The sequence below is a fragment of the Felis catus genome, chromosome C2 (assembly GCF_018350175.1).
Source record: "Felis catus isolate Fca126 chromosome C2, F.catus_Fca126_mat1.0, whole genome shotgun sequence".
In the NCBI taxonomy this organism is placed as follows: Eukaryota; Metazoa; Chordata; class Mammalia; order Carnivora; family Felidae; genus Felis; species Felis catus.
In genome coordinates, this window is record NC_058376.1 from 103,018,020 (window position 1) to 103,044,494 (window position 26,475).

Below are 26,475 nucleotides of genomic sequence, written 5' to 3' on the forward strand. Positions count from 1 at the left end.
TCCTTCCCCAGTTCAGGGAAGTTCTCAGCTATGATTTCTTCAAGTACCCCTTCAGCACCTTTCCCTCTCTCTTCCTCCTCTGGGATACCAATTATGCGTATATTATTTCTTTTTAGTGTATCACTTACTTCTCTAATTTCCCCCTCATACTCCTGGATTTTTTTATCTTTCTCTCAGCTTCCTCTTTTTCCATAACTTTATCTTCTAGTTCACCTATTCTCTCCTCTGCCTCTTCAATCCGAGCTGTCATTTCCATTTTGTTTTGCATTTCATTTAAAGCGTTTTTCAGCTCCTCGTGACTGTTTCTTAGTCCCTTGATCTCTGTAGCAAGAGATTCTCTGCTGTCCTCTATACTGTTTTCAAGCCCAGCGATTAATTTTATGACTATTATTCTAAATTCACTTTATGTTATATTATTTAAATCCTTTTGATCAGCTCATTAGCTGTTGTTATTTCCTGGAGATTCTTCTGAGGGGAATTCTTTTGTTTGGTCATTTTGGATAGTCCCTGGCATGGTGAGGACCTGCAGGGCACTTCCCCTGTGCTGTGGTGTATAACTGGAGTTGGTGGACGGGGCCGCAGTCCGACCTGATGTCTGCCCCCAGCCCACCGCTGGGGCCACAGTCAGACTGGTGTGTGCCTTCTCTTCCCCTCTCCTAGGGGCGGGATTCACTGTGGGGTGGCGTGGCCCGTCTGGGCTACTTGCACACTGCCAGGCTTGTGATGCTGGGGATCTGGCGTATTAGCTGGGGTGGGTAGGCAAGGTGCACGGGGGCAGGAGGGGCAGGCTTAGATCGCTTCTCCTTAGGTGATCCACTTCAGGAGGGGCCCTGTGGCAGCGGGAGGGAGTCAGATCTGCTGCCAGAGGGTTGGCTCTGCAGAAGCACAGAGTTGGGTGTTTGCGCAGAGCGAGCAAGTTCCCTGGCAGGAACTGGTTCTCTTTGGGATTTTGGCTAGGGGATGGGCAGGGGAGTTGGCGCTGGCGAGTACCTTTGTTCCCCGCCAAACTGAGCTCTGTCGTCTGGGGGCTCAGCAGCTCTCCCTCCCTTTGTCCTCCAGCCTTCCCAATTTCCGAGCAGAGCTGTTAACTTATGACCTCCCAGAGGCTAAGTCGCGCTTGCTGTCAGAACACAGTCCGTCAGGCCCCTCCGCTTTTGCCAGCCAGACTCGGGGGCTCTGCTTGGCCGGCGAGCCGCCCCTCCACTCTGGCTCCCTCCCGCCAGTCCGTGGAGCGTGCACCGCCTCGCCGCTGCCCTTCCTACCCTCTTCTGTTGGCCTCTCATCTGCGCTTGACTCCGGTGACTCCGTTCTGCCAATCCTCTTGCGGTTTTCTGGGTTATTTAGGCAGGTGGAGGTGGAATCTAAGTGACCAGCAGGACGCGTGGTGAGCCCAGCGTCCTCCTACGCCGCCATCTTCCGAAACTTCCCTTTAGAGAAATTTTATGTTCACAGCAAAATTTAAGGAAAATTGCATGCAGTTTCCATATACCTCCATTTCCCCCATTAACACACAACCTCCTGTACTACCAATATACCTGTACTACCTGTACCACAGTGGTACATTTGTTACAATTGAGAAGCATCCTCTGACACATCGTTATTACCCAAAGTCTATAATTTACATTAGACTTCAGTCTTAGGGTTGTACAGTCTGCAGGTTTTGATACATGTATAATGATATGTAGCCTGCATTGTAGTATGGACCATAATAGTTTCACTGCCCTAAAAACCTGTGTTGACACATAATCATACAAAGTCCAATAGTTTATATTAGAGTTCACTCCTGATGTTGCACATTCTAGGGTTTTGGACAAATGTATATCATATATCCACATGTACAATATACAGAGTATTTTAACTGCCCTAAAAATCCTCAGTTCTCTATCCAACCCCACCCCCCCTGCCAACCCCAGCAACCACTGATGCCCTTTGCAGAATGTCATATGGTTGGAGTCATAGATTATGCAGTCTTTTTCAGATTGGCTTCTTTCAGTCAGCAATGTGCATTTAAACTTCCTTTACATTTTTTTTTATTGCTTGATAGCTCATTTCTTTTTAGTGCTGAATAGTCCATTGTTTGAGTCTGCCATAGTTTGTTAATCCTTTCACCTACTGAAGGACATTTTGGTTGCTTGCAACTCCTGATACTTAAGAACAAAGCACCTATAGACATCTGTGTGCAAGTTTTTATGTGGACGTATGTTTTTAATTCAGCTGGGTAAGTACCAAGGAGCAAGATTGCTGGATCGTGTAGTTAGGCAATGTTAGTTTTGTAACAAACTGCCAAACTCTCTTCCACAGCAGATGTACTGTTTTTTATTTCCACCAACAATGAACGAGAGCTCCTGTTGTTGTTCCTCATCCTTGCCAGCATTTGGCATTGTCAATGTTTGGAATTTTGACCATTCTAATATGTATATAGTAATATTTTGTTATTTTAATTTGCATTTCCCTGATGACCCAAGATGTAAAACATCTTTATATATGCCTTCTTGCCATCTGTATATCCTCTTTGGTGAGGTATCTGTTAAACTATTTGAGTCACTTATTAATCAGGTTGTCTGTTTTCTTATTGTTGAAATCTAAGAGTTCTTTCTATTTTGATAATGTCCTGTATTAGATGTGTCTTTTGGAAATATTCTCTGATGCTTGCCTTCACATTCTCTTGACATTGCCTTTTACAGAGCAGAAGTTTCTAATTTTAATAAAGACTAGCTTATCAATTCTTTCTTTCATGGATGGTATCTTTGATATAGTATCCAAAAAATCATCATCATACCCAAGGTCATTTAGGTTTTCTCCTATGTTATCTTCTGGGAGTTTTATACAGGTAGATGGTTGGTTACTAAAATAACACCTAGTACATAGTAGCCTAATTTATACTGAATCATTTTATTTACTTACTTATTTATTTGGTATACCTGTGTGCAGTATAATAAAGAATTTGTTTGGTTTTTGCCTAAGGTTTCTGACAAGGAGTTTCAAAAGCTCTTAGAAATTCCTGAGTGATCCGAATCTTTGCAATGCTAAAGACTCCTGTGGACCCCTAAGTAGCTTCACAATGGAGCTGGTCACCAGGAAGACCAACAAATAATTATAGGGTTGAACTTTCTTCCCCTTCACCCTCCAGGGAGGGGAGGGAGACTGCAGATGGAGTTCAATAGCTCGGTCATTAATTGAATCAATTAATGAAACTCAGGGGTACTTCCTGTTTGGTGATCACATTGATATGCTGGGAGAGAGAACCACCCCAGTGCCACAGGTAGAGGGCAAGGCATCTCAGTATTTGAGATGCCCTCAGACCTTGCTCTATGTGTACGTCATATAATAAAGTCTAGGGCTTTCCTGAGTTGAGTTGTTCTAGTGTATTATCAAACTTGTGCTGGGTAGTGGGAACTCTCTAACTGGTGGTCAGTTGGTCAGAAATGTAAGTGGCTTCAGGATCCCAAGAACTTGTGCCTGGCTTCTAACATCAGGGTGTCTGGATGGGGACTCTATCCTTAAACCTGTGGATCCTGATCATAACTCTGGGTTATGCATCGGGAACCACACTGAATTGCAGTTCCCCAGGTGGGACTAAAACAGAATACTGTGTTTAACAAACCATTTAATTGCATTTCCACAAGTGTGTACATTGTATTTGTCTAGTATCTACAACCAAGGCCCAGTCTCAAACTACAAACACTCACAATTAGTGCACAGAATAATTTTTAAACTAACTTCAATAAAATGACAAATAGGAGTCCAATCAACACATTTATTTTTTCCATGCTGCTGCTGAATATTTGCCTTTATTTCCTTTTTAGCCAGTGACCTATGTATATATTTGTTTCTCTGAGTAGTATCATTAAGTAAAATTTTATAGATATAAAAATAGAATTGAGATGCCAGGAACTACAAACTTTGAAATGCATTAAGGTAAATCAAGCCATCATTAACAGTACCTGAAATATATTGTAACTACTACATCAATACATAATGGGACACTCATTAATTTTATGCATTCCATGAAGATTATATTCTAATAGTTTCTAGGTTAGCACGGGTAAGTAAATTAGGCAAAACATTAGGCAGGCATTAGAAAAGCAGGTGATTCCTATTACATTGGGTTTTCATAAGCTGAGATAAGTAAGGATCTACAATAGAGGCAATCAATTATCTCAAAAGAAATTCAAATTCAAAAATCAATAACTGGCTTTCTTTGTGCAAGGGGAATATCTAATAGCAGCAATCAGTAACTAGGGCAACTTCTAACCTGATACATTTAGGCAAAATGATTTCAATTTCTATCTCCAAGTATGTTTTAATGCTTCTATTCCATCTTATTACTTTGAAATTTTTCATTAGAGATTCAAGGCTTTTCAGAGCTGAAAGTCACCATAGAAATTATTATAAGAGAACATCTGCTGGAGACACCTTAGGAAGTTAAATTTGAATTTGCTTTAAATATGTAATAAGGGTGATTGTTAATATTACACTAATTCTTTTGCTTAATGAAAGCAAAGTGAATAAATATAGGTGCTGTGTTTCATATGTAAGGACTGTAAGAATGGGCAGATTTTATCTTTATATCATCACATATAAAATAGATTTGTTAGCAAATCAATAGAGCAAAGGAAGAAAATGTTTCTTCTACTGGAGAGTAAAGGACAACCCCTGTTTCAGCCACCACTTAACAGCAGTGTTTGCATTCAAACAATGAAATGTTAATTACAAATGATTGTTATCTGTATGTAAAAACAAGTTCTCAAAGATATATATATAGTCCCCTTCTTCCTCCCTGAATCCCATCAACAAAATATCTCTAAGCTTTGAACCTACCCCAACTAAATTACATTTTTTAAATTTTCTATAAAAAATGAAAATATTCTATAAATTTGACTTCATAAGGTCATATTCCCTCTCAGCTAGGACAAATTAAGAAAATTTTTTCAATGTGTGCAAAGAACTAACTAGCTTAAAATCTCTTGATTACTATTCTTGCAGTGGAAAAATTTTAAGGAATCTTTTTTCAAAAGAACCCAGAAATGAGCCCAAACTAATTAATCCCAGTCCCAACAGTTTATTTAAAATTCTACATCTTTCTACTTTTTCCGTAAAGATCATTTAAAAAGAGTTCTGAAAATAAATACATAAACAAACGGGGTGCCTGGGTGGCTCAGTCGGTTGAGTGTTAAGCATCCGACTTTAGCTCAGGTCATGATCTCACGGTTCCTGAGTTCAAGTCCCGCATCGGGCTCTGTGTTGACAGCTCAGAGCCTGAAGTCTGCTATGGATTCTGTGTCCCTCCCTCTCTCCCTCCCTCCCTCCCTCCCTCTCTCTCTCTCTGCCCCTCCCTCGCTCATGCTCTCTCTCTCAAAAGTAAAACATTAAAAAAAATGTGTTTAATACATAAACAAATGATGAATACATAAGTTAAATAATTCTAATTGCCAAATATAGATGATACCTGCTAGAAACGTAGATTTTAAATTGTGTTGGGTATAACAAGACTTCTCAACCTCAGCATTATTGACATTTTGAGTTGGATAATTCTTTGTCATGGAAGGCTGTCCTGTGCATTGTTGGAGGTTTAGTAACATCCCTGGTCTCTGTTCACAACATGCCAGTAATACCTACCCTCTACCTTAGTTCTGACAATCAAAAATGCCTTGGAACACTGCCAAATGCCCCCCAGGGATGGGTCCAAAATTACCCCCAATTGAGAACCACTGGATAGTTTGTTGAAAATAAAGAATGCTGAGTCCCATCTCCCAGCCTTCTGATTCACAAAGTCTGAAGAGGTCTCCATTTTTTTTTTTACAACCATTCTGCATTTTTCTTATGTGGGTATTCCCAAACACCATTTTGAGAGCCACTACATATTTATTTGCAAGCAACTTCATATGGAGGGGAGAGACATTCACAAAACACTAAGTGTTCAGCAATCTGACCTCAAACAGCCCTTCTGACTGCCCAAAGTTGAGAGGCAGAAGGAAAATCACAAAATGGGCTCTTATTAATCAGTAAACTGTATATCTTTTTGAGCCTCACAGTATATAGAATGTCTTCATGAGCTCTGGAGTCTCTCAACAATCCTCTGAGGGACATAAGGTATTTTATAAACAGGCTTCCTACCATTTCTACCTCATTAGGAGTTACGTTTCTAGTTTCTGTGATCATGAATATCAGCACAACAAAAGCTAATCAACTCTTTCAACTAGGATGGCATCCCTAGAGGAAACAGATGCAGGGTCATCTTATTTAAAATTATACACCTAAAATCTGCCAGAATTCAAAGCTTGGGACTTTTCACATGTAAAAGTTTTTTTGGGTTTTCTTTTTTTTCTTCCCCCCCATGATCCACACCTCCTCTCCTTCAGTAGGCATAACTAGGTCAAACAAATCAGTTCACTATAAACTGGTCATTAAGGAGTTCTATACTCTTACCTATACATGTCACTAAAATCATATGTGAATATGTGTAAGCAAAGATTTTTGAATAAATTTTAGTATTTTTCCCATCAAATTATTTACAAATATAGTACTCATTTTAATTAATCTCCCATCTTCTCTGCAAGCTGAATGTTTTTGTTGTCTTTTTTAGAAGTCACGTTACTCCTTATCTACCTTATGGTCAAATAAATTCTCTTTTCCCATGGTCTACTGTCAAACCTATCCTGCACTGTGCAACTGACTTTTATGAACTAAATACAAGACAAGACAGTTATTGCTGTCAAATTTATCTTCTTGATTCAACCCAAATGTCCACTCTGTATAAACCAAATAATCAAACTGGTGATAAGGCTAGATGTAAATTCCTGTGCAAGTCCGATATAACCTCTATCTTTCCTTTTAATCTTTTCCCCAATCATTATTAAGAGATATTTATACTTCTAAGGTCCTCTGAGCAAGATGAAATCATAAGGACATGTCAGGTAAATAGAACAGCACCATAAATAACTGAATGGATCAGCCCAGAGTGTATTGGCTTTCAACAGTCCACTAAATAATGCCTGAGGACATGGTATTCAAGCATCTCACTACCAGCTTTCAACTTCTCTTTTCAGACTCATCTCACCTTGATCTTCATCCTCTATGCTCTACTATGAGCCAAAAGGACCATATCCTATTAGTCGAATTTCACAGGATTTCCTACCTTAAATCTTTACTCACTCTTTTGATCCACCCATTCATGAGATTCTAACTTTGCCTAATCTTTAATGTCCAACACAACCTCCTCCTCCATAAAGCCTGCCACCATTACCTCTCATTGTCCAACCTTTTAGAAAGAAATTTCTCCTCCTGACTTCTCAGAGTTATATATGAGTACATCAGCCTTAAGTTACCATCATTTGCTGATACCCTGTTCATACATTGCATTTACCTAATACCTAATACAATGTTCCGTACTTGGGAATTTTTTATTGATTTAAATGATGAGGTAATATCATATCGCAAACTTGAGACTTTTATGTGAACATTAGAAAAAGGTAGCAGCTAGAGGCAGCACAAATTACCGTAGGCTTAAGAGTAAAAAAATAAGAGTGAATAAGAAAATACTTCATAAACAATTCTGCATTGAGAAGGAACAGCAATAAAAATGTGCCTCTTCTAACCCAAGTTTTAAAAATGAGATTAATCAGTCTAATGGGCTTTCATAACCATTTCTAGCTTCTTATGATTTTCATTTCTAGTTACTATGATGATGAATAACAACCTAACAAAAGCTAATCAACTCTTTCAACTGTAGGGCAACACCAGAGGAAATGGAGTCTGATTTCAGAAAGAGCACTTCAGAAATGATGCAAAACCTATAGTGGTTACAGATGCCAAAGTAGGTTTGGGCCAAAATAGCAAATTACTTAACCAGTTCCTCAGGTCACTAATTCATTTCAAAACCATTTGACCTGAAGTAAGCCTGGTGAGCTTAAGTCTGTCTACATGAAGATAAAAATTGTTTAGAGGTACTAGGCAATTGATTCCCCAAAGGACTCCAATAAAAAACAACTTAAGTTAGAGAAAAGAAAGCAAGAAGTTCAGACCTTGAGCCACAAATTATTTATGCACTCCTATCATGATTGCTGAAACCGGATTTAAGTTGGGAAAAGCTTTTAAGTGAAAACTTAGATTTTTTCCTAGAATCAATAGAGTAAATTTACCTGACTTCATCAGTTTAATAGAATAAAACAATACCAGTCAAATATATTTTAACAAACACTATTACTGCAAAAATATCCCTGCAATAAAAATTTGCTTAAGTAAACTAAACATATGCTCTTCTTAAGCAACAATCAAATGGCAAAATTCCAGTATGAAGAAGAGTTTTTTAAAACTTTCTACATTCACTTCAATTGGGTATTTTATCAAAATTGACATAAATTTGCCTCACAAAATCTAGTAATAGTTACCCACCAACATAGTTTATTATTACATGTCTCTGAATATACATAGATACATGAACACACTAACGTCAACGTTATACATAATTAACACATGCTTGAGAGCCCAGAGATCTGGATTTTAAATTCACCATCCTTACTTTAACTCACTTTATGCCTTATGGTTACTCTACCTCTTTAAAACTGATTTCAGATGTGGAAAAGACAGATGCTTGGACTATATGAATTTTGGACTGCGAGAGCTTCCCATATTGTCTGTGCCTTCATGATCTTATATGATGAAGGTATGCAGTGCTAAGATAATCTACACCTTAACCACAAGAGTCTTAAATGTATTCTTTTTGGCACCAGTATGTTAATAAAAGAAAAAAATGACATCCAAACAACAAAATAAGATTTTCCCTACACCCTACCAGCTATCTCTAATGTTCTAGAATTCAATCTATTTCTTACCTTTCAAAAGCACAAAAAATTAAGCATTTGTTTATTCATTGAACACATCATTTTAGATCCCGTTTTGTGCCGGGGACTGTTCCTAGCAGTGGGGATGCAGTGATAAACAATATAGACAAGCGATCATAAATATCACAGATCTTATAACTCGTTGAGGAGACAGATCATAAATAAGGCAAGATAGATACGAAGTATGGTGGGAGGTGTGAAGGTGGCTGAGATATAGCAGGGTGATCAAGAAAGTCCTCTTTAAAGACCTGAGATCTTGAGCTGACACCAGAGAATAGGTCATAAGCCAACAATGTAAAGAGCTGGTGGATGTGCATTCGTAGCAGAAGGATGTAAAGCCAAGGGCAGGGCACCTAAAATGTACCACTTTGACAATATTATTTTAAATAAAAGTTACTTAAGAGACATCCTGTTCGAGGACTCTCGGACCCTCCTCTGTTCCTGTGAATGCAAGAAATAAATCTCCTGTACTAAAAGTCCCCTCTTTGTGCTAATAAAAAGGAATCCTCATCACCAGAGTTAGGGACCTTAAAGGAGAGAAAGCTTTATAAACAAACCTTTTTACTTTTTACTAATTTACTACCTCAACCCAAATTCCACTTAGAATTCCTTACTAATTGAAGCTCCCAAAGTTAAGGTTTTTTTGTCCTTTCAATTCCTCACAGATTTATTGTCTTTTCATCTATACAGTATGAAAACTGCCTGCCTTGGTCATTTCTTTAGTCCCCAGTTTCAATATTGGGCCACCACGCATGCATAATAAAACTTCGGAGTTATTTCCTGTTAATCTGTTTAATGTAAAGACAATTCTTAGTCCAGCTAGAAGAATCTTGGCTAGAGGAAATTTTCTTCTTCCTTCACAGGGACCAGCAGAGACACAGGTCTTGGGAAGAGAAAGGCAGCGCTGTGTCGGTCATCAGGATCCACTTACAAGCAAGATCCACATGGAGCACTGGTTTAGAACTTCTATAAAGGGTCGTTAGGAATCATTTTTTCTAGATACAACAAGAAAAAACAGTCTAGGCTTTGCAAGAGTTCTTGACTGCTTTCCTAATCCCACTGGCCACATCCAGTTGATCACCAAGTCCTATTAACTTAAATCATGATAATCTGATACTAAATGCTTAAAAGTGCCAGTCATCTGAGAGTTCTATATTTAATAATTCATTTAACCCTTACAACCTCTCTACTTTGTAGGCATATTATTATTATTATCTTTAATATGTGACCCAACAAGAGATATATGGATTGAGTAACTTTCATGAAACACAGCTATAGAGAGGTAAAACTTAGGACTCTAAGCAGCATGTCTGGCTCCAGAACCCACATTCTTCTCCATTACATTTCACCAACCCTTATGTGTCAATTCTGTCTCCTCCTTACCATCCCTACTGCCTTGGCTTTATTTAATTCAAGGACTTATCTTCTCTGGACTGGTTTCTTGCAAGGACTCTAATCATCTTCCCCGACTCCACCATCTCCGCTTCCCAGAACAATACTTTTGTCCACACTGATGCCAGTGTGGCATTAAGCACATAGTTATTGGAAGCGTAAAATGTGTCTGGTCCAAATTGAGATGTGCTGTAAGTATAACGCCAGATTTCAAAGTGGAAGTGAGGAAGAAAGTGTGGAAGAAAGAATGTAAACTATCTCAATAATTTTCCCTTTGATCATGTGTTACTGGGTCTTATTGCTTCAGGCCCGAATGAGCTAGCAGATTCCACAAAATGTTTAAGCCCTCTAAAGAAGATATCTGCCAGGGGTGCCTGCGTGGCTCAGTTGGTTAAGCATCCAACTTCAGCTAGGGTCGTGATCTCATAGTTCGTGTGTTCGAGCCCCACATCAGGCTCTGTGCTGACAGCTCAGAGCCTGGAGCCTGCTTCAGATTCTGTGTCTCCCTCTCTCTCTGCCCCTTCCCCACTCGCACTCTGCCTGTCTCTCTCAAAAATTAATACACCATAAAAAAAACTCAAGAAAATATCTGCCAGCATTTTGTGAAAAATCCCCAAGACAAAGAAGGTAAGACACCTAGGACCAAAGCACGGCATATTGTTTTTCCACATGTCCTGCGACACAAATGTTGGCTACATTGTTCTGAAGAAACAGCATCCTGAAAAAAGAGAGAAGCTGCAAAATATGATAAAATTTTGGCCAGGAGAATAAAGGAGGCCAAAGGAAATCTTCAGAACAGATTTCCAAGACACTGAGGTTGTCCTTTCTGAGGGCTTCCATCTTTAAAGTTGAGTTTATTCAAAAATGAGATTTTTCTGAGTAACAAATAAAACTAGATATTAAATAAAAAAGAGGGGTACATGAAGAGATAGAATCCAAAAATGTGTAAGCAGGTGGCAAGAGGGGCTGTTTTCTAGAGGAAATATATATACATTTTGGAAAGGCTGCATTAAAGGGGCACCTGGGTGGCTCAGTTGGTTAAGCACCCGACTCTTAATTTTGCATCAGGTTATGATCTCATGGTTCATGGGTTCAAGCCCTGCATTGGGCTTGGTACCAACAGCGTGGAACCTGCTTGGGATTCTCTATCTCTTTGCCCTTCCTCTGCGTGCGCGCGCGCTCTCTCTAATAAGTAAATTAAAAAAAAAAAAAAAAAGCCTGCATTAAAAAGGTTCTTGACCTACTACTTCTCAGGGTCTTGAATGTAGTGCTAATGTGCACACCCAGGGCATTGTTGGCAGGTTCCCACTACCTCCTTGGACAACAGTGAGAGGCTGTTTGTACTCAGAGTGAACACATCTAGGGAAACACCTGCGCCCATCATCTCGGCCTCTTCTGTGTGCCTGTTCATACATACTCTTACTAACCCAGCACGGACTCTTTACCAGCAGGACGTGCCACTGGCCCCTATTTCCTGCCAACCTACTTGTGTGTCTGAGAAAAACAAGAGAGCTCCCTGGGTACCCATTCCTTAAAACATTGTTTAAATTTTGAAATTATAATATTTGAATATATTAAGTTAAATAAAATATATTATTAAAATTGATTTTACTTGTGTGACAAGATGGGAGGGAGAGTGAGAGGGAAATACCCCTGACGAACAGCATACTAGTGAATTAAAGTCAACTGTACAGGAAGTTTGCTTCCCAAGGATAACTGGAACTGAGAAAGACCACTTAAAGACCATAGAAAATGATAAACCGAAACTTCGTAACTATTCTTCAATGTTTAATGCAGATTTTATATTGAACAAGTAATACCAAAAATAGTTAATTTTTATCTTGTGTTCAAAAGATTTATATTATAGTTGAAACTATCCTAGATTCTTAAAATAAACTATGAATATACCAATAGGGCAGGACTCATTTTTTTCTTTTTTTTAATTTATAGCCCCACAGAACTTCTCTTTGCATTTACCTTTCACAGCATGATTACAAACAAGGGTCAGTTACACAGATGTATTCAAGGGCTTCATTAATTTTCCCAAGGTCCTCTTTATAACATTTTCAAAGTCAAATCATCCTCTTTAAAATAATTATCTTGTTCTCATTCTCGTCAATTTTTATCTTCTTGTTTTCTGGTTTAACTTCCACATCCTTGCTGGTCAATAGCTTTGTTCCAATTTAAGTAATTTGTCAGTATTACTAGCATATGCTTTATCCAGTAACTTTTGTGAAAATTATATTTTTACTTTATAATCATTTAGTTTTCATTCATTGTTGTACTGCCCTAAGTTCTATCAAGAGATTGATCTTCAAAGATGTTAGAATAATGGGCCAGAGATACTAGCAATGAGCAAAGAGGACATTTGAATGATGACTAATTTTTATAAGAAAGTTTATTAAATGAAAAAAAATTAAGAATAAAAAGGGGTGCCTGGATGGTACAGTCAGTTAAGCATCCGACTCTTGATCTCAACTCAGGTCATGATCTCACAGTTCATGGGTTTGAATCCCGCATTGGGCTCTGCACTGATGGCATGGAGCCTGCTTGGGATCTTTCTCTCCTGTCTCTGTCCTTCCCTGTCTTGCATGTGCGTGCTTGCTCGCTCGCTCTTGCTCTCTGTCACTCTCTCTCAAAATAAGTAAATTATAATAAAGTATATCAGTTCATAGTAAATAATTTCTGGTTACAATAACTATCTCTTCTCTATCAAATGTAGTAATTTCAGGGATACAGATGCCAAAAGTGCTGTTAGAAGACTTCTGTTAATTAGGAGAGCAAAATTAAGATTGTAGTAAAGACAGTAAACTGTTACATAGAAAACCATAAGAACTCAGGTTATAGAACCTAGTGTAGTCAACAAAATTCTTCATTTGGTAATTAGAAAAATGTTCTGTGAAACCTTTAGAGGGAAACCCTCTTAGGAGAAGGAAGTCTCCAAGAAGAGAACAGAGACAGAGGGAATATCCTGCATCCCTACATGAAATGGAGAGTGTCTTTGTTTTTCCGTGCACTACACTAGCTCCTTTAAGCAGCAGAGTCAAAACTATGTCATTATTCCACAAGATGCACAGAAATGGCTCAAAATTCAAATCATGTTTAAGGCCTGAAGCTGAGAAAAAAAAATGTTTCTGTTTTAGAATCATAAAATACCCTATTCTGAGCAGATTGTGTGGGAGGGGCAACTAAGAACCTAGTTCACTGGTGTCCAGATTGACACCAATCTCATTAATAATGGTTTTTTTTTCTTTTACAAAAGTTTCCCCTGCCTCAGGCTATGTAGGCGTCTAGCCCAAGGTGACACTGAAGTGGCTGGAGAAGCCAGCTGCAATCAAAGGGCTGTCAAGGATTTGCCATTGGAGTTGACATAACCTCAGTAACTAACCACTTTTGTAAAGAGGTATTGATAACTTTAAAAATCATAACCTCAAATCACAGTGTTCTTCCAGAACTGATAGTTCAACCTTATCTATTCAGCATATAAAAAACAAAGAATTTATGAAATCTACAAAAATAGCCTGTAAGTATTTAGGAATGAGCTATCTCCATAAATCCATAAATATACCCCATGTCCACTCCTCTTTGGCTGGGTCCACCTTCGTGCATTTGGCAGATGCTGACTCTGAGCCCGCAAAGTGTCAGACACTCTGTTAAGAGTGGGGCAGCATGGATAAAAAAGGCTCAGTGTCTTCTTCATATAACTCAGCAGATGTGTAAACCAGTTAGAGCAGATTGTCAAGCTAGTAGAACACACAGTTTGATTGTTGTTCCATTGATTTGGGATTGGTTTTATATTGATTTGGCAGAAAAATTCTATAGCATGGTCTGCCTGACTCCCAGTCCCATATGTTCTATCTTGGCACGTGCAATCACTCAACCCCCCACCTACACACTGAACTGTCTCATTAACTGTAGTAAATAAAGGGCCCAATTAAGTTAGTTGCCTCAAACCAGCCATGCCAACGACTGTGTCCAGCTTTGGTAACCCACCACTTGGTAAGTACTGCTCTCCTAGGCTTCACTTCCTTCACTTCTCCTTCAGCTCCCTATTCTTTGTTTCCTACCACTGAACCATCTGGACAAGCCACAGACCCCATTCGTCTATTTGATGTTTGATAAAGTGTGGTCGATGAACACCTACAACAGAATCACTTGCTTGCTGGGCCCCGTCTACACCAGCAGAATCAAAGTGGGGTGGAGGGTAAGAGAGAGAGAAAAAGAATGAGATTTAGGGTGGTATGTCTGAGTCTGAATTTTACAAAGTGCCCTCAAAATGATTTCTCCATTTTACAGGATTCTGAATTCTCCTGGTTTTCCTCTTACCTCAACTGTTCGTTCTTTGTCAGTCTTGTTTGCTGGTTCTTTTTTATCTGCTGGCTGGTAAGTCACTGTAAATACCACAGGACTCAGTCCTTAAAATTCCTCTCTTTCGATCCACATTTATTTCCCTGCAGTCTTATGATTTTAAATACCATCTGGTTACTGCCAAATTTATAGCTCCAGCTTGGACATCTCCCTTGAAATTCTACTGCCTTCCTGACATCCCCACTGAATGTCTTTTAGGCATCCAACACATAACATGTCCAAAATTGAGTTCCTAAGCTTCATCTTCAAATATACTCCTTCTTCTATCTTTTGCAATCTCAGCACTGGCAACTTGACAACCCAGTTACTCCAGCACAAATGTGGCATCATCTTTTACTTATAATTTCCTCCCTCTCCTGTACTCCCTGTACCTTTCTCTACTATGCTTCCTCCACGAGCCTTATCACTATAAAACACAATGTATTTTATCTATTTATTCTGCCAACCATTTGTCACCCACAGCCCCATTAGAAGGATAAAGATTATTGCCTAATGTTTGTTTGTAGGCACTCAGTAAACTTGTGTTGAATAAACAGAGCAGTGCCTAACACACAGTAGGTACTTAATAAATATTTGGTGAAAAATAATTAATTTTTACCTGCTCATTCTTAAATTTTTTTTCAACATTTTTATTTTATTTTGGGGACAGAGAGACAGAGCATGAACGGGCGAGGGGCAGAGAGAGAGGGAGACACAGAATCGGGAACAGGCTCCAGGCTCTGAGCCATCAGCCCAGAGCCTGACGTGGGGCTCGAACTCACGGACCGCGAGATCGTGACCTGGCTGAAGTCAGATGCTTAACCGACTGCGCCACCCAGGCGCCCCTTACCTGCTCATGCTTAAAATAGATTCCTTTGCAATCTCCCTCCAACCTTTCAGTTCCAGGATTACCTCCAGCCTATCTTATTTGTTTTCCAAGTCCCAGTTAGACTACAGTGTGGAAGTCTGTCAGAGAGTAGATATGAACATGACCTCAGAGTCCACCTGCCAGGCAACAAGTAGATACTTTCTACTATTATTCCTTCCTACATCTGTCAAATGATTGATGACCAATATTACCGAACAGTATCAGCATCACCATTACCATCATTATCAAGGTGTTGACAACACCTAGTCTGGAAAATTTTCGGCAAAATAAATTATGTGTGTATAACCAAGGGAAGAATATCTTATGAACTCTAAAAGAAGATCTAGTTATACCAGAAGATTTTTAGTCTAAGTAATAGGCTCCAAACTGGCTGACCTCAAACTGTGTGAATATTTGTTTGGCCTACATGAGCTTTTAATTTTTTAAGTGCAATGTCAATATTTTAGTATTCGGAGATAGTATATGAAAATCTAGATTTCTGGTTTATTCTCAATGATGGATCAGATGGTCCTGGGCCTGCATTTCTGCCCAACAGGCAAGCATATCTATCACCTGCTCCCTCCCGACAGGCGATGCTCTCTCCAGGTTTCCACGATTGCTATGCTGCCAGATTTACCAATTCACACTACCGTCCTGGTGTCTGTGAGCACTTAATTTGGCAACGAGGACTCACAAGTCCAGATTCTTGCAAAGAGACCTAATACTTAAGACCCAAGCTGCACAATGTTGTGAGACAAAGAAGGAAGTGTATAGGCTGAAATACTATTCCTCTGGGGGAAATCCATTGGCTAAATACGGTCTCAAGTTTGGGGCTTACAATTTTTGTAACCAAACCAAACAGAAATGCCATGTGGCATTCTAATCTCTGATAGGTGACATTCTGTGATAAAAGCAGCAAAAAAACTTTTGGTTTTATTCAAAGCACTGACCGGGGATTCAGAAGGCAGGAGAATGCATCCCATCACTTTCAAAGGAGTTTGCAGTGCAAATGCCCATTTCTCTTCCATTCAGCACACAGCACGCATTGGTGACAGATGGCCATTCCAAGTGTTGTGGTCTGTCTCAATATATAATGAAAAATATATAAACCTTCTGCTGCACAGCATAGGCGTGAGGCTTAAACACCTGTTTCAAATTATTCTGATACTATAAACATTGTTGGAAATTGGAAAGCCTTGTGTTTTAAGAAAGTGAGTGGTGCCATAGCCAACTACACTAAATTGAGTAGGCTTGGGTCCAGTGAGCAGTAAAAAAAGAAAATTATGCCTGCAGCTACTGGCAAACAGCTGATGGTAATAATATTACTGAGTGGGAATACAGTTAAAATCTATTGCAGTAGAAATCCTGTATATTCTCAAAGGTGTACTTACACTAATTTCATATATTTTATTTTCCATCTCCTTTCTTTTCAATGCATTGCTTCTAGCATGATCCTTGGGGGATATATTTTAAGGTGGTGGTGTTTTGATGTTCTAATTAACAGAAAGATTAGTGACCCTCTCTACTCTTTTTCCTTTATATGTCCATCAAATGATTGATTACCAATATTACACTCAAGAAACTGACCTGCCAGCATTTCAGCTCATCTAGCAATTCCATCTAAAGAAGATACCGGAGTTCTTGTCAGTCGACAATAAAGTTGTCACTGTGCTTTCCTGATTCCTTCAGGGAAACATCTGCCTCCTTGAACCTCTCATAATGAAGCACTGTCAAATTACTGAAGGACTACACATCATCCAATAACTAACCTGGAAAGATCACTTGCCAATGGCTCCATGCCACGACAAACAGATGTTGTCTCTGTCACCTACCTGAAAAAGAGGTCAAATGTTCCACAACAGACACACTCTGCTGTCCGCCTTGTGGATATACATTAGTCATTTAATAAGCTTTTCGTTTTACCCTGTATGAAAATCAGAGGTAGTTTTCAGTTTATTGAGTGACATATCAGATCATTTTAAAAGCAGACTTATCTTTAGAGTAATTATGCAATCGAATCTGACTTCAAGATTCGAGGACTGCAAATAGCTTGTCAGAATGCACATCAGTTGGCCCTGCCTTTTACGTTCATGACAGTTATATGAACACTGTAATCAGTCTTGCCAAAATATACAAAAATAAATTTCATATTAATAAACATTTGAAACCCACCTTATTTCCCATGTGCAAATACTCAGGGTTGGGTTATTACCATGGATCAGACTGAATAAATTATTTCAATCCTGAACCACTGTGAAAACATAGGAAAAAATGATATTTGCTAGGCTAATGGCAATTTCAATAAAGAATAGTATTTACTAAAATATATTAGGATCAAAACACTGTACTTGACCAAAAATACAACTTCTGCTCTCATAGACCTTCATTTTAAGAAATTTACTTGTTAAAATTTGAACCCGTACAGTAAGTGTTTCAATAAAAAAAAAAAAAAAAACTCCTCTTTTTTTTTTTACTCTCTTTCTTTAAAAATATTTTGGGTGTGTGGTTTTCAAAAAATCAACTATTGGAAAGATGTAAAAGGGGAAAAAAGTACTCTCCTCTGCTCTATATACTCACTCTCCAGAGAGAAGCAGTTGTGTATATCTCTCCAGAAATGCTACTGTCTACTTATAAATGATATTATACTCACTGTTCTGCACTTTGCTGTTTTTATTTGAGTATAGATTTTGGAGAGCTTTTTATATTTTCATGTGAAGACAGATCATCTTGTGCAGCAGATGCATATGTGTATATAATAACTTTTTTAAATTTTCTCTGATGGGTGCTCATTTTGTTTCCTACTTTTAACTGTTACAACAATGCTGTAATGCCCAAGAGTGACTTTCTAATAGCATTTACTTAAAAATGGAATTAGTTTCTTTGAGAAACGGAGGAAATTACCCAAGTGTCAACAAGTGAGAGCAGCCAGAAAAACTTCTAGTTTCATGATTACTTCAATCAGCCTCACTCCCAGCACAAGGACAGGCTCATAGAAATTACTTCCAAATGTTCACTTATGCCCTGTCTTTGATGGTCTCATCGTAGTCAGTTACATCTATGAACTAGGGAATTTCATGGCTATTTAAGGCAGGAATATATGCAGTTTCATAGAGCTCCTCTCTTTGCATGAAGCTCTGTCTCTGTGTTTGAGTTTGTGTCTGTCTCTGTCCCCTTCCCTCTCTTTTCCCTATTTCTATATGTAAATAGACAGATAGAAAAGGAAAAATATATATTCACACATATTTCAAATAGATTTATAGGATATTTTTACTATACTTGTATTACATATTTTTGTCCCTAAACCTCTTGTATGTCCCTTTGATGTTGGGAAAGCCTAAAACATAAAAAAGTAGTATGGTTCACAGAATCTCTGGAGACAGTGAAGTTCTTAAGACATCAGGGAAATGAGAGCATGGATGCACCAGCCTAGCTCCAAAATCAACATTTAAATAAAAATCTGAAAATACTTTTCTTCAATTTCACAATGAGCCTTCAATTTACAAGCCTGCTTTTGACCAAAAAAATTGATATTTCTAGGCGAAACATTGTAAGGGGATATTGAGGAAAATTGGCTGGCCATTTTTTTTTTTCTGGCCATTGTTTTTAATTCAGTGGCTTTAATTCATTGACTTTTGTGTTTAAAGTTCTCCTCATCTCTTTATGTTCTTCAGGCATCTTATGACACTCAGATTGTGCCCCTCCCAAGTTTCCAATATCAGTCAGACAAAATTCATTAAGAGAAGGCACTCTTTACTTCTGTGAGCGCCTAATCTTTTTTTTTTAATTTTTTTAACATTTTTTTTATTTATTTTTGAGACAGGGAGAGACATAGCATGAACAGGGGAGGGTCAGAGAGAGGGAGACACAGAATCGGAAACAGGCTCCAGGCTCTGAGCTGTCAGCACACAGCCTGACGCGGGGCTGGAAATCACGGAGCGCGAGATCATGACCAGAGCTGAAGTTGGACGCTTAACCGACTGAGCCACCCAGGCGCCCCGAGCGCTTCACCTATTAATCAAATGCTCTCCTGAATTGTAGTAAGCACCTGGGGGGGGGGGGGGGGGAGTCAAGTGGTTACCATAAGCTCAAATCTGAGCTGCCTGCCAATAAGTAAATGACTGAGTCAGAGCAACTTTTCTTTTACAAATGAACTACATTTAAAAGTCTTTAGAGAAATTCTATAAACTTAAATAAACTTCTGGATAATCAATAATTTATTGTTTTGGGCCATTTTATTTCATATATATAGCATATATATATATGCTATGATATATATATATAGCATACATATATGATATGAAATATATAGCATATATGCTATATATCAAATATATGATATAATTGTTGTATATAAAATTATAAAATCTATGCTGCAATGTACATATATCCTTTCCCACTTAAGGATGATTCCCTTAGGCAAATACCAGATTTGAATTATTTTGGGTAATTTCTTTTTTTAAAATGTTTATTTATTTTTGAGAGAGAGAGAGAGAGCATGAGCAGGGGAGGGTCAGAGAGAGAGAGAGAGAGAGAGAGGGAGACACAGAATCTGAAGCAGGTTCCAGGCTCTGAGCTGCCATCACAGAGCCCAACGCAGGGCTCAAACCATGAGATCATGACCTGAGCCAAGTCAGATGCTTAACCGACTGAGCCACCCAGGTGCCCCGATTTTTGGTAATCTCTTTAAACATTACTATTCATTTGTTTGGCTTTCAGTTCACTTTCTTTATTCTTCCAATCTCTGGTCTTGCTTTAGTATCTCCTTGTGTTATATCTTCCTAGTATTTAATAGAGTGTATATTCTTTATTTTGCCTTCATCAGGACATACTGCCTTCCCTGATCACCAAGTAGAGCAGATCTCTTGGGGTCCTGTCAGTTTCCCCCAACACAGACTGTACCAATTGCTTAACCTAGTGACATTGGGCTGGAGAGGAAATGAGAGGGAGCTTTCATGGAAGTTATGACCCTGAAGGAAACAGCAAAATATCATGACCCTTTGGATACATAGCCCTGGGATTCAAAAGTAATAAATGTATGTTTGATGGTACGTAAGATATTCCCATTACAATCTTTCAGACCTCAGCTTATCAGCTTGAGCTGCGTATTAAAAGCATCTGGCAAGGGGCGCCTGGGTGGCTCAGTCGGTTAAGCGTCCAACTTCAGCTCTGGTCATGATCTCACGGTTGGTGAGTTCAAGCCCTGCGTCGGGCTCTGTGCTGACAGCTCAGAGCCTGGAGCCTGCTGTGGATTCTGTGTCTCCCTCCCTCTCGGCCCCTCCCCTGCTCAGGCTTTGTCTCGCTCTCTCTCAAAAATGAATAAACTTAAAAAAAATTTTTCAATCATCTGGTGAGATTTTTTTTTGAATTCTCATGTCAGAACATACCTCAGAAATTAAGTCAAATTGATCAGATTAGAGCATTAGTTTCTAAAACTCCCCCCGGTAATTCCAATGTACAGCTACATTGGAGAACCAGTATTTCGGAGTACAGTCAAGCAGCCATCTGCAGACTGTGGACAGGAAGGCTGTGCCCATGTTTAATTAGTGCAGACCTTCTACTAAGGAGGTAGAACTGTATTAACCTTGGTTAAATGCTGGGATGTGACGGAATCAGAAGGTACACTGTTTCACTGCATCCTACCTAAGTCCTTGAGAGCAGTATTAGGTCTCCATTTCATAGATGAAAAAGCTGAGGCTCTGATAACTTACCCAAAGCTGACTGAACTAAGATTCCACCCCAACACCGTAACCCATCAGAGTCCGGGCTCTTTTGTGCTGTGTGACGCCTCCACTGCACTGCAAAACAGAGGCAACACCCATCACCACTGCAAATCCTATCTCATTTCCGACTGTCTGTCATCAGATTTTATATCTGGCTCCTGGAAATTCTCTAGGAAGGGAAATGAAGAAGTGAAGGAGTTCTAAACACACACAGAATTCCATTTTACTGAGAACAGCCATTCAATCAACCAGGCTCTGTGTCTCTGACATTCTGATAACAGAAAATAATTCCTTTCTTTTGCAGGCTCTCTGGCACATCAGTACCAAGTTTCTCGTGTCACGTCCACTTCGATTCCGATTTTACCCTAGGACACATGCACCTCAGCATGGTCAGCTCAGCGGCATATCAATGATGGCAAAATTTAACAGCCTCTAAAAGAGAGCTGGATGAAAAGGATTCCTAAATGCTTTTCAGTGCATCCATGAATCATCTGCTTTCAATGGAGTGATATTTTAGAATCGCCCACTCAAGCTGACACCAATTCTGAATGGCGAGGTCTCACCCTTCTTACAAAGATAAGTTCCAGTGCCATTAGTCTCTGTAATGCAGCCTTAGTACCAATGAAACGATTTCTGCTGCTGCCTGGAATGGAAAGATAGAAGTATTTCCCTTGGAAAATACTCATTTTAAAGCTTTAACATCATAATTTAACAAAGTCCGGTAAACTACATATCTTGACTAGATCTCTCTGGCTTCTCACAGAACTGTCTTTGCAGATCTAAGACTTAAAATCACTTTCTCAATATTTAGTAAAGGCCAATGAAGATCTATCAAGAATCTTTTGTCCTTTCATTAGCTATACATTGGGGGGAAAACTACTATAGAGTTCATAGATTTACTATATAGATTAAAATGAGGGATGAGAGAAATTAAGCATAGCTTAAATTATGTGGAGTTTAGTAACATTCAATACATATTAGCATTATTCCCTCATTTTTTATAAGTTACTGAAGTTTCCTTATTTAAAGAGCCTAAGAATAAATTGCATTCAGGGAAAAGATTTCAGTAAAGCTTCCTCTCCTCGTAAACTGGATATTTACTTCCGCCAAACAAAGTTATGCAATCCAATGGACTTCCCTCTTTAGCCTAGCTACCAGAAATCTCAGTGTTGTGTCTGCTAAATTACTCTTCCTTGGATCAAATAGAAGTTATTTTTTTCATTCATTTAAGAATGCCTACTTCTCTTTTCAAAGCAGTATGAAGAAGCACACTACAGAAGAATGAATTTAATAGAAAATATACAAAATAAACACATTTTTTAAAAAGGCATTTTTGTCCTCAAACTCTGAGTGAGGGAAAGAGAGCCAGTAGAGTGTTGATGTAATAGGAATTGAACCTTGGCCAGTATGCTATATAGATGGATGGGTGGATAGATGGATTGATGGACAGATGCCTCCCCTTTGCCACTTGGTTTTTGTCTTTCATTTAGCATTAAGGATTTGATTTATAATGTCAATAATTTATTGTAAACTGCCTCAATGCTTTTGGGAAATATTGTATAAATAAATATATAGATATACATACAAAAATGTGTCCTCTTTCTCTTTCTTTCTCCCTCCTTTACTTTAATTTCAACATCACAGAGTAAAAGCAAAACCCATTCCCACACTTGTCACATTTGTGACTACCGAAAGCTCTCTGTTTTCTGTGTCATTAAAAGTTCAGATACCACATTATTAGCATTGTTTAGAACCACTTTAAAAGAAGTAATGATTGTGGCCCTGCTTCTTTTTCGTAATTCTTCAACTATCCTGTCACGGGGACAACCCGGTCCTTAAACATCGCCATTCCATTTGCTGAATAAATATTATGTTTCAGGCTTTATCCTCAGCCATAGGATTACAATAATAAAGAAGGCAAGGTCTCCTGAGAATGATATTTTAGAGCAGATCTTTCCTTGCCATTTAGGGTGCACCAATTAGAGTTGCACCAAAGATCAATCTGCTAAGTCTTTTGGGTGGTTAGGGTGAGGTCTGGGGACTGGAGCACTGAACTCTAGAATCACATACCCAACTGCACAGTAGACATTTACTGGCGTTTAATAAGCATGCAAAGCACTAGCACATTTATCCCCATATACCAAATACAATCTACCCTCATTATTCAGTAATTCTACATTTGCAAATTTGCCTATTCACCAAAATTTATTTGTAACAGCAAGATCAATACTCCTAGCCTTCTTGTTTTTAAATTTTGTTCTAATGATTGTTTATTTTTGAGGGAGAGAGAGAATGCAAAAGGGGGGAAGTGCAGAAGGGAAAGAGGGACAAAGGATCTGAAGCAGGCTCTATGCTGACAGCAGAGAAAACAATGCAGGGCCCAAACTCCAGAACCATGAGAGCATGACCTGAGGCGAACTCGGACATTCAACCAACTGGGCCACCCAGGTGCCCCAATACTCCTAGCTTTCTATCGATATTCACAAACATGCACAGAGCAGTCAACATTTTGAGTTATGTGACATGGAACCTTCCAGGCTAAAGCTAAACAAGGTGACAGTCCTCTTTCTTTTTTCAGCTCATACTATAAACAAGTGCCCCTTCTGTAGTTTTAGTGCCGCATCTTCCACAGTTTTGTGCTTTTTGCTAGTGATTTGCTGTTTAATATGGCTCCAGAGCACAGTCTCATAGTGCTGTTTAATGCATTGCATTATGCTTTACAGAGGGGAAAAAAAGGATGTAATAGAAAAGCTTCATTCAGGAATTATAGTGCTGTTGGCCATGAGTTGAACATTGTAAATCAACAATATTTTAACACGGTTTCTTTAAACAGAAACACACACAGAACAAGGCTATGTACCGGTGGGTTGAGAATAGTGTGGCTTGAGGTTCACAGGAGACTAACCCGGTATTTTCTGTAGAAGTAATGGGTCAGTATTCACTACGTCAGTGTTCATGGAGGTTTTATTAAACATAACTACCATGAATAACAAGTCAACTGAATTATTTCTTTGGGGTGCTATCACATAAAAAATCGTGAAGAATTGTTCTAGATGAAAAAAGAAGGATAACAGGCAAATAAAAACATTCATGAACAGGATGGCTTCAAATATGAAATCTCATGAAGAAAATTAAGGGCAGGAAAAAGAAAGAAGGTAACCGGGAGCAACGAGACCACTTAAGATTAGATGGTCAGAAAGGCCCTCTTGGATGAAGTAGTATTTGTGCTGAGCCCTGAATATCCAGAAGAAGCCAACCATGAAGAATAGAAAAGGCAGAGGATTCCAGGCAGAAAAAATTAAGCATAAAAACCTTAAGAAAAGTATATTCCAAGAGAAGAAAAGGCCAGTCTGGCTGGAGCATTGTTTGATGGTGGGAGAGGAAGGAGGCAGGGTTTTGGGGCCCTGATAAGGAATTTGTATTTTAAGTATAAAATATGGAAGCCATATGAGAACTCTAAGCAAGCAAGTGACGTGATCTGATATACATTTTTTTTTAATTTTTTAACGTTTTATTTATTTTTGAGACAGGGAGAGACAGAGCATGAACAGGGGAGGGTCAGAGAGAGGGAGACACAGAATCTGAAACAGGCTCAAGGATCTGAGTGGTCAGTACAGAGCCCGACGTGGGGCTCGAACTCACAGACCGCGAGATCATGACCTGAGCCGAAGTCGGCCGCTTAACCGACTGAGCCACCCAGGTGCCCCTGATATACATTTTTTAAACCTCCCTTTGGCAGCTATGTGAGGAACAAACTGCAGCCAGGCCAGGAATAAAACAGAAAGAGCTGGTAAGCGGTGATGGCAAGACCCAAAGGAGAGATGGTGGTGGCACAAGACTATAGCCCTAGGGATGGTGTGAATTGAGTGGATTCTGGATGCTGACAGCATTTGTGAAAGGTAAGCAAAAGAGAGGAATTGGGGGTGCCTTTTGGGTGGCCTGAGACATTTGACAGAGAATTGTCCTGGGGGGAAAATTATGAATTCTGCTGGCGAAGTCTAGAATGCAGTTTGAGAGAGGACTCTACAGAGTTCAGTAAGACAGTTAGAGCTGGACACTCTGGAAAACAGTATGGAGGTTCCTCAAAAAGTTAAAAATAGAACTACCCTATGACCCAGCAATTGCACTACTAGGTATTTATCCAAAGGATACAAAAATGCTGATTCGAAGGGGCACATGCATCCGAGTGTTTAGAGCAGCGCTCTCAACAGTAGCCAAATTATGGAAAGAGCCCAAATGTTCATCGACTGACAAATGGATAAAGAAGATGTGGGGTGTGTGTGTGTGTGTACGCTAGAGTGTATTATGCTAAGCAAAATAAGTCAGAGAAACATAAATATCATATGATTTCACTCATATGTGGCATTTTAGAAACAAAACAATGAACATAGGGGTAGAGAAGGAAAAATTAGTAAAAACAGAGAGGGAGGCAAACCCTAAGAGACTTTTAAATACGAGAACAAACTGAGCATTTCTGGAGAGATAATAGGTAGGGGGATGGGCTAAATGGGTGGTGGGCATTGAGGAGGGCACTTGTTGGGATGAGCACTGGGTGTTACATGTAAGTGATCGATCAGTCACTAAATTCTACTCCTGAAGTCATTATTACACTACATGTTAACTAACTTGGATTTAAATAAAATTTAAAAAGTAAAAAAGAAAGTTAGAGTTGGAAATATAAATTTGGGCATCACTTGCATACAGGTGGCATTTAAACCCTTGGCACTGATGCAATCACCCAGCAAAAGGAGCAAAGAAGTGAACAACACAATGTTGGAAAGAACAACATTAAGGGTAAATACAGGAGAAAGAAAAGTCAGCAAAGAAAACCAGGAATGAATCTCAGATGAAGCAAAAAGGAACTCAAGGCTTACAAATATCTTTTACAAGAGTGTTAGAATCATGTATATTTCATTGTCTATATTAAGAAAGTGTCACTGTAAAACAGAATAACCACTCTATTGGCATATTACTATTCTTATTACCATCAGTAGTCACTGGTTAAGCAAATAATATTAAGTATTTGCCTCTATTAACGTAATAAATTTGCTCTTATAATTTTCTTAAGCCAACAAATATACAAAATGAATAAAGTTTCTTGTCCTGCAGATACATTATTCACTGCCATAAGCTGCTGGAGACCTTTAACTCTCAGGCAGTGAAAAGTTGCATAGCAACTAAGGTCCCTCTCCAGGATGCACAGCTATGGCCCATATGCTGTTTGGTCCCTCTACACTTGACATTCTCCATTATTTTTGGCAGATGGGGTTACCTGTTTCTAAATTAAGCAAGAAAATGCTGAACC

General features: G+C 38.9%; 1 long non-coding RNA gene across 5 annotated transcripts in view; it reads right to left on the reverse strand.

The window, feature by feature from the left end:
• Positions 1-26,475, reverse strand: part of LOC123380070 — a 336,895-nt gene that overhangs the window by 226,448 nt on the left and 83,972 nt on the right. For 3 of the 5 annotated variants that reach the window (XR_006585301.1, XR_006585300.1, XR_006585298.1), the window contains exons 2-4: positions 17,623-17,701; positions 17,283-17,374; positions 16,401-16,528 (exon numbers count right to left, since the gene is read on the reverse strand). This is a non-coding gene — a long non-coding RNA (uncharacterized LOC123380070). Of the gene's footprint in view, positions 1-8,074; positions 9,839-16,400; positions 16,529-17,282; positions 17,375-17,622; positions 17,702-21,158; positions 21,246-26,475 lie in introns of those variants that run through there. The other 2 variants (XR_006585302.1, XR_006585299.1) reach the window with 2 other exon arrangements.